At 57.6% G+C, this 6,768-nt stretch overlaps 1 protein-coding gene across 5 annotated transcripts in view; it reads left to right on the top strand.

Moving 5' to 3' along the window:
• POU2F2 (POU class 2 homeobox 2) overlaps positions 1–6,768 on the top strand; it is a 57,413-nt gene that overhangs the window by 1,043 nt on the left and 49,602 nt on the right. The window lies entirely within an intron of this gene.

The raw sequence follows: 6,768 nt of genomic DNA, 5'->3' as shown, positions 1-6,768 counted from the left end.
CTCCGGGGCCCCCCCACGAAGGTGGACACCACAGAGCTGCCACTAATGACAGCAAGTTGCCAGGGCTGTTATGGGGGGCACAGGTAGAGGGGTCAGAGCCTGCATGAGGATCGCAGGCGGGGGACCAAGGGGCGCGGGCAGAGGAGCAAAGGCCAGGATGGGGCAGGGCCAGGAGACTGTGAGAGTCCAGAAGACATATCCAGTTCAGGTGGTGGGTGTCAGGGAGGGCTTCCTGGAGGAGAGGGTGTCTGAAGGATGAGTGAGAAAGAGCAAAGCCAAGGAGGCGAGGAGGGGGCTGGGATGGAAGGGAGACTGCAGGATGGTATGGTTTATTGCAGTGATCATCCATGTAGCTGTGTGTGCACTGCATGCCCTGTAGCGTAGACCCAGAGGTTGAAGGTGTCTACACATGTGTGGCGTCTGCTCTGCCACGGCCTCACCCTGTCCAAGCCTGAGTGGGGACCTTGTGGCTGGCCAGTGGTAGAGCCTCTGCCTGGGGTTTCCCACAGATCAGCACTGCAGGGAGGGCCGGGCTGGGTTTTCTTTGCCTGGACATGAGTTAAGGCACTGCATGGCCTTCAGGTCGTCTGACGCCATCATCCCCAGGATAAGGTGACCCCGGGTCCAGGACTCGAACCATTGTAGCCTGGTGGGAGTCTGGTGACATAACTGCTATGCCATCTGCTGGTCCCCACATAATTTTTTTTTTAAAGCCAGCACAGGGACCAGCAGTTAGAGTAATGGCTATGTCACTGGACTCTCATGTAGCCAACCACGGTTCGAGTCCCGGACTCGGTGGCTTAAACTCACACTGGGTGCATGTGTGTGCGTACCGAAGATCCCGAGAGGAGAATGGAGGAGAAGGGAGTGCAGTGTGGCCATCCCCCTTGGGGGGTGATTTCTCGCTTTCTATCTCTCTCTGTCTCTCTTGCGAGTGCACGTACCCTATAGCAAAAATACCTCTCCAAAAAAAAAGCCAACACATATCCCTGTGAAGGCAGAGGCGGGCCAGGGCAGGGGTGGAAGCAGGCACCTCGGATACCAGGGAGCTCAGGCCCGGTTTCCAGGCACTGGAGTGCAGGTGGGTGTGTCTGAGTACGACTCTGAGTGTGTATATTGCTTGTCTCTGTGTGTGTGTCTGTGTGTGACTCTGGGTATATGAGTGCGTGTCTGTGTATGTGTGTCAGTTTGCATGGGACTGAGTGTGTGTGTGCATGTCTCTGTGTGTGTCTGTGTGTGACTGAGCATGCCTATGGCTGTCTTGGTTCAGCTCCTCACTTCACTCGCAGCAGGTGTCACCTCCTCTGGGAGGCCTTCCCTGACCTCCCTGTCTACACTGGCACTAATCCTGCCGTTCTTCGGCTGGTGTGGTGGACTGTGTCTCTGCACAGCGACAGGGTGGACGGGAGCCTGGAGGGAGGTCACGCGTGTAACATGCTCAGCACAGGCCTGGGACATGGAGTCCTCAGTTCTTTGTGACAGTGTCACCACTGGCCATAGTGGCGTGCGTGGCGTGGGTCACATTTTCGGTGTCGTGGGTGTGGAGCGTGCCGTCCGGTGCGTCCTCGTGTGTGTGGGCATCCCTGTGACCCTTCACAGACCTGTTCACCGAGCCGCCGTGCTGGGAGTTGGGAGTGCAGCCCAGAAAGGCAGCTTCGGGCTGCCCTCCTGGAGCCCCCACTGCAGTGGACACCACAGAGCTGCCACTAATGACAGCAAGTTGCCAGGGCTGTTATGGGGGGCACAGGTAGAGGGGTCAGAGCCGGCATGAGGATCGCAGGCGGGGGACCAAGGGGCGCGGGCAGAGGAGCAAAGGCCAGGATGGGGCAGGGCCAGGAGACTGTGAGAGTCCAGAAGACATATCCAGTTCAGGTGGTGGGTGTCAGGGAGGGCTTCCTGGAGGAGAGGGTGTCTGAAGGATGAGTGAGAAAGAGCAAAGCCAAGGAGGCGAGGAGGGGGCTGGGATGGAAGGGAGACTGCAGGATGGTATGGTTTATTGCAGTGATCATCCATGTAGCTGTGTGTGCACTGCATGCTCTGTAGCGTAGACCCAGAGGTTGAAGGTGTCTACACATGTGTGGCGTCTGCTCTGCCACGGCCTCACCCTGTCCAAGCCTGAGTGGGGACCTTGTGGCTGGCCAGTGGTAGAGCCTCTGCCTGGGGTTTCCCACAGATCAGCACTGCAGGGAGGGCCGGGCTGGGTTTTCTTTGCCTGGACATGAGTTAAGGCACTGCATGGCCTTCAGGTCGTCTGACGCCATCATCCCCAGGATAAGGTGACCCCGGGTCCAGGACTCGAACCATTGTAGCCTGGTGGGAGTCTGGTGACATAACTGCTATGCCATCTGCTGGTCCCCACATAATTTTTTTTTTAAAGCCAGCACAGGGACCAGCAGTTAGAGTAATGGCTATGTCGCTGGACTCTCATGTAGCCAACCACGGTTCGAGTCCCGGACTCGGTGGCTTAAACTCACACTGGGTGCATGTGTGTGCGTACCGAAGATCCCGAGAGGAGAATGGAGGAGAAGGGAGTGCAGTGTGGCCATCCCCCTTGGGGGGTGATTTCTCGCTTTCTATCTCTCTCTGTCTCTCTTGCGAGTGCACGTACCCTATAGCAAAAATACCTCTCCAAAAAAAAAGCCAACACATATCCCTGTGAAGGCAGAGGCGGGCCAGGGCAGGGGTGGAAGCAGGCACCTCGGATACCAGGGAGCTCAGGCCCGGTTTCCAGGCACTGGAGTGCAGGTGGGTGTGTCTGAGTACGACTCTGAGTGTGTATATTGCTTGTCTCTGTGTGTGTGTCTGTGTGTGACTCTGGGTATATGAGTGCGTGTCTGTGTATGTGTGTCAGTTTGCATGGGACTGAGTGTGTGTGTGCATGTCTCTGTGTGTGTCTGTGTGTGACTGAGCATGCCTATGGCTGCATGACTGTGTATGTGTGTGTGCGTGCACATGTGTGGGTGTGTCTGGTTGTGTATGACAGGGTGTGTGTGTACCTGTCTGTCTGCGTGTGTCTGTGTGTGAATCTAGGTATATGAGCGTGTGTCTGTGTACGTGTATCAGTTTGTGTGGGATTCTGTGCACATGCGTGTGTGTGTGAATCTGTGTGTGACTGAGTGTGTCTGTGCTGTGTGACTCAGTTTCTATATCTGTGTGTGTGCATGCGTGACTCGGTGTGTTTACATGCCTGTGAGCCTACGAGCGCCTCTAGGTGTGTGAGTGTGTTATCTGGGTGTGTCTCGCTGGCTGTGAGAGTGTGTGTGAGCACACATGTGTGCACGCGCCTGCATGTCTGCCCGTAGCATTGTGTCCGAGAACGTGTGCACCTCCTGTCTGGGGCTGGTGACACCTGTGCCTTGCGTGTGCTGGCCTGGCTGCGCTATGGCTGTGTGGCGGGTCTCGCCTGCCGTCAGCACAGCTGTAGGCCCCTCTCTTGTTGTGTCTGCTGCCCGGATCTCCATCCCTCCCTCCTGACATCTCAGAAGTGTTCGCTCCCTTGAGGCCACCCCAGGACAGCTGTGAGGTCGGGGGCGTGAGGCGCTGGTCCTGGGGAGGCGGGGACGGGGCCAGCTGGGCCCTCGGGTTCCCGGCAGCACCAACCCTGCCCACAAGGGCTCCCGGGCTGTAGCCTTGGTTGAGGTGGGCTGCAGAGGCTGCGGACCCAGGGGACAAGCCAAGCGGGGCTGGGAGGGTGAGGGGCAGCCCTTGGGCCCTCTATATTTAGCCTCATTTTCGGTAAGTGCTAACGAGAAGCTGGCCTAAGTCTGCCAAAAACCGGCTGGGGGAAATGCAGAGGAGAAGTGAAAGTCCGAGGAGGGAGGGGAGAGGTGGGCGAGGGGACCCAGAGTCCCAGGCCTGGGGCAGTCGGGCAAGTGAGTGTGAGCTCAGGGCTGGGGTAGCTATGGGTGGGACCAACCCTAGGGTGGTAGGGTTCAGGGGACGACACAGTTCCAAGGGGCCAAGGGTGGGGTATGCATTGCTTTCACCTGCCGGTTCCTCTGAAAGGTTACACACTGGATGGTCAGTCACATGTAATGGCTCCTGCCGGGATGGGGTGGGTGGCGGGAGCACATTCAAGTCACCTGGAGGGGCTTTAAAAACCCTGGGGACCAGCAGTTAGCATAATGGCTAAGTCGTTGGACTCCCATGTAGCTGACCGCAGTTCGCATCCCAGACCCGGTGGCTTAAACTCACACCAGCCGCGTGTGCGTGCGTGCCCAAGATCCCAAGAGGAGAATGGAGGAGAAGGGATTGCAGTGTGGTCATCCCCCCTGGGGGGTGATTTCTCGCTTTCTGTCTCTCTGTCTCTGTCTGTCTGGTGAGTGCACATGCCCTATAGCAATAAATAAATAAATAAATAAATAAATAAATAAATAAACCCTGGATGCTGGGCTAGCCAGGTGGCCTGGTGATTAAGGCAGCTGGATCCCATATGGCTGACTGCATAATTTGAGTCCTGGACTCAGCGGCTTGAAACTCACGCTGGGTTCGTGTACGTGCGTGCCCAAAATCCCGAGAGGGCAGTGGAGGAGAAGGGACCGCGGCATAGCCATCACCTCTGGGGGGTGATTTCTCACTTTCTCTTTCTATTTCTCTGGTGAGCACATGAGACCTATAGCAAATTCGAAAACAAACAAACAAACAAAAAAACAAGGAGGAAACTCTGAATGCTGGCCCAGCTACTGTGGTCCTGGGGGCAGGGCACTGCCGCATGATACCAGAGCCACTTGGAGGCTGGGGGAGGAGGGTAGGTCATGGTATGGTGAGACCTGGCCCGGGTCCCTCCTCCTCTCTACCCCAGCTCTCTTTCTCTCTGTCAACAAATTAAAATAAACTTTTTTTTTTGTGTGTGTGTGTGAGAGGTTTTGGCTATAGGGCACGTGTACTCGCCAGAGAGAGGGAGACAGAGAGACAGTAAGCGAGAAATCACCTCCAGAGGGGAGGGCCACACTGCAGTTCCTTCTCCTCCATTCTCCTCTCGGGATCTTGGGCACATATGCACACGCGCCTGGCATGAGCTTAAGTCACTGGATCCGGGACTTGAACCGTGGTCGACTACATGGGAGTGCAGTGACATAGTCATTATGCCAACTGCTGGTCCCAGAGAAACTTTCATAAAATCACGCCCTGTACCATTGAAATCCCTTGGGGTGGGAACAGGCAGAGGCATTTCTGGGGTGCTGGGTACCTGCCTGGGCTAAGGCGAGGCCCTGGCTGCCAGTGGCCTGGAGGCATCATTTGGTCTCCACTCACTAGGGGCGGGGATGGTCTGGCCCTCTTCTCAGACGGGGCCCTGCTTGGGAGGAGGAAGGAGCAGGAGCCACTGGGTAAAGGGCGGCACCTGACCATCTTGCTGGTGCGCAGCTACGTGCCCGGCCAGGAGGGTGCGGGCCATGTGGGAGTGCTCGGGAGAATGCAGGGGGAAAACGAGAACCGGGGTGGTGGGCGTTTCCCCTCAGACCCTCAGGTCACTCTTGTCTCTGCAGCTGCTATCTCTGTAGAGAGAACCTTACCTTCTAGTAGCCAGGCAGTGGTAATGCAACTGGACCTGCTTGGGAGGCCTTAGGTTTGCGTGCTGGTCTCTCCCGTGCCCTGGGCTGCCTGAGCCTGGGGGTGGATTGTGGCGTGAAGACCTTGTGGAAGGTGCGTGCCTCTGTCTTCCTCTCTCTGCCTCTTGCACGCTCTTAGGGGACATGAGTAAGAAAGGTTTAAGATAGGATAGCTTGGAGATGGAGGGCTGAGGGTGGAGGTGTCTGGTGACAAAGGAGATGGGGCGAATTTGGACAGGACCGGAACCCAGTCAGGTCAGTCAGGGGACACTTTCCTGCACCTGCTCATTTATTCCAAGGACACAGAGGGCTCCAGCCTGCACCCTCGAGGAGCCCATGGCCAGGGTCACTGCCTGTGGAGGTCAGGTGTGATGGTGGGCAGACAGGTGCAGGGGAACCAGACGAGAGAGACACTGACCGACTGCCTGGGGAGTCAGGGAGGACGTCATGGAGGAGTTGACGAATGGGCAGAGCCTTAAAGAGGAGTAGGCATTTGCTGGTAGAGAAGGAAAGGGTCACCCTAGGTGGGGGAAAGGCAGAGGCAAAGGCTGGGAAGAGGGAGACCAGGGTTTAGGGGCCACGGCCACCCAGGGACCTGCACATCCTCTGCAGGGGGATGTCAGAGACCTCGAGTTCCCAGTCTGCTAAGGGAGACATACTGGGGCCCGGATGAGTACAGCCCTTAGGAGGTCAGTGACAGGGGACATGCCGGACCGGGGCACCAGGGCAGAGGGGGAGGGGGAGACCTTGGCTGGGAGCCGGGGCCATCAAGGTGATGGCTTCATGGTGGAGGGACCCTCCAGATCCTAAAGGACGGGAGGGTTTGGGTCACCAGGCAGACAGGGTGGGGAACAGCGTCCCAGGCAGAGGGACCAGCCCATGCCAGGTGCTCAAGAGATGTTCGTTCGATGGCAGGGACAGCAGGACAGGGGCAGGAACTCTGCGGGGAGGGGTGTTCGGCAAACGTTTACGACAATCCTGGGGACCTGGTGGTGAGTCAGCCCAGGCCCGTCCTCCGGGTCGGGCTCAGTCCTAAAGCTGCTGTCAGAGTCCCACAGACTGACGAGGTGGCTGGAACAACAGAAATGGATTTCCACGTACTTCGGGGGGCTAGAAGTTGGAGTGCACGACATCAGCGGGGTGGTCTCTGGGGCCTCTCCTTGGCGGCGGGGGGGCGCCCTGCCAGTCTTCCCCGGGCTTCCCTCTGTCCCTGTCTGTG

Source organism: Tupaia chinensis, unplaced genomic scaffold, assembly GCF_000334495.1.
Source record: "Tupaia chinensis unplaced genomic scaffold, TupChi_1.0 Scaffold000067_1, whole genome shotgun sequence".
In the NCBI taxonomy this organism is placed as follows: domain Eukaryota; kingdom Metazoa; phylum Chordata; class Mammalia; order Scandentia; family Tupaiidae; genus Tupaia; species Tupaia belangeri.
Note: the sequence above shows the minus strand (reverse complement) of the source record. Positions and strands in the feature narration are given on the sequence as shown.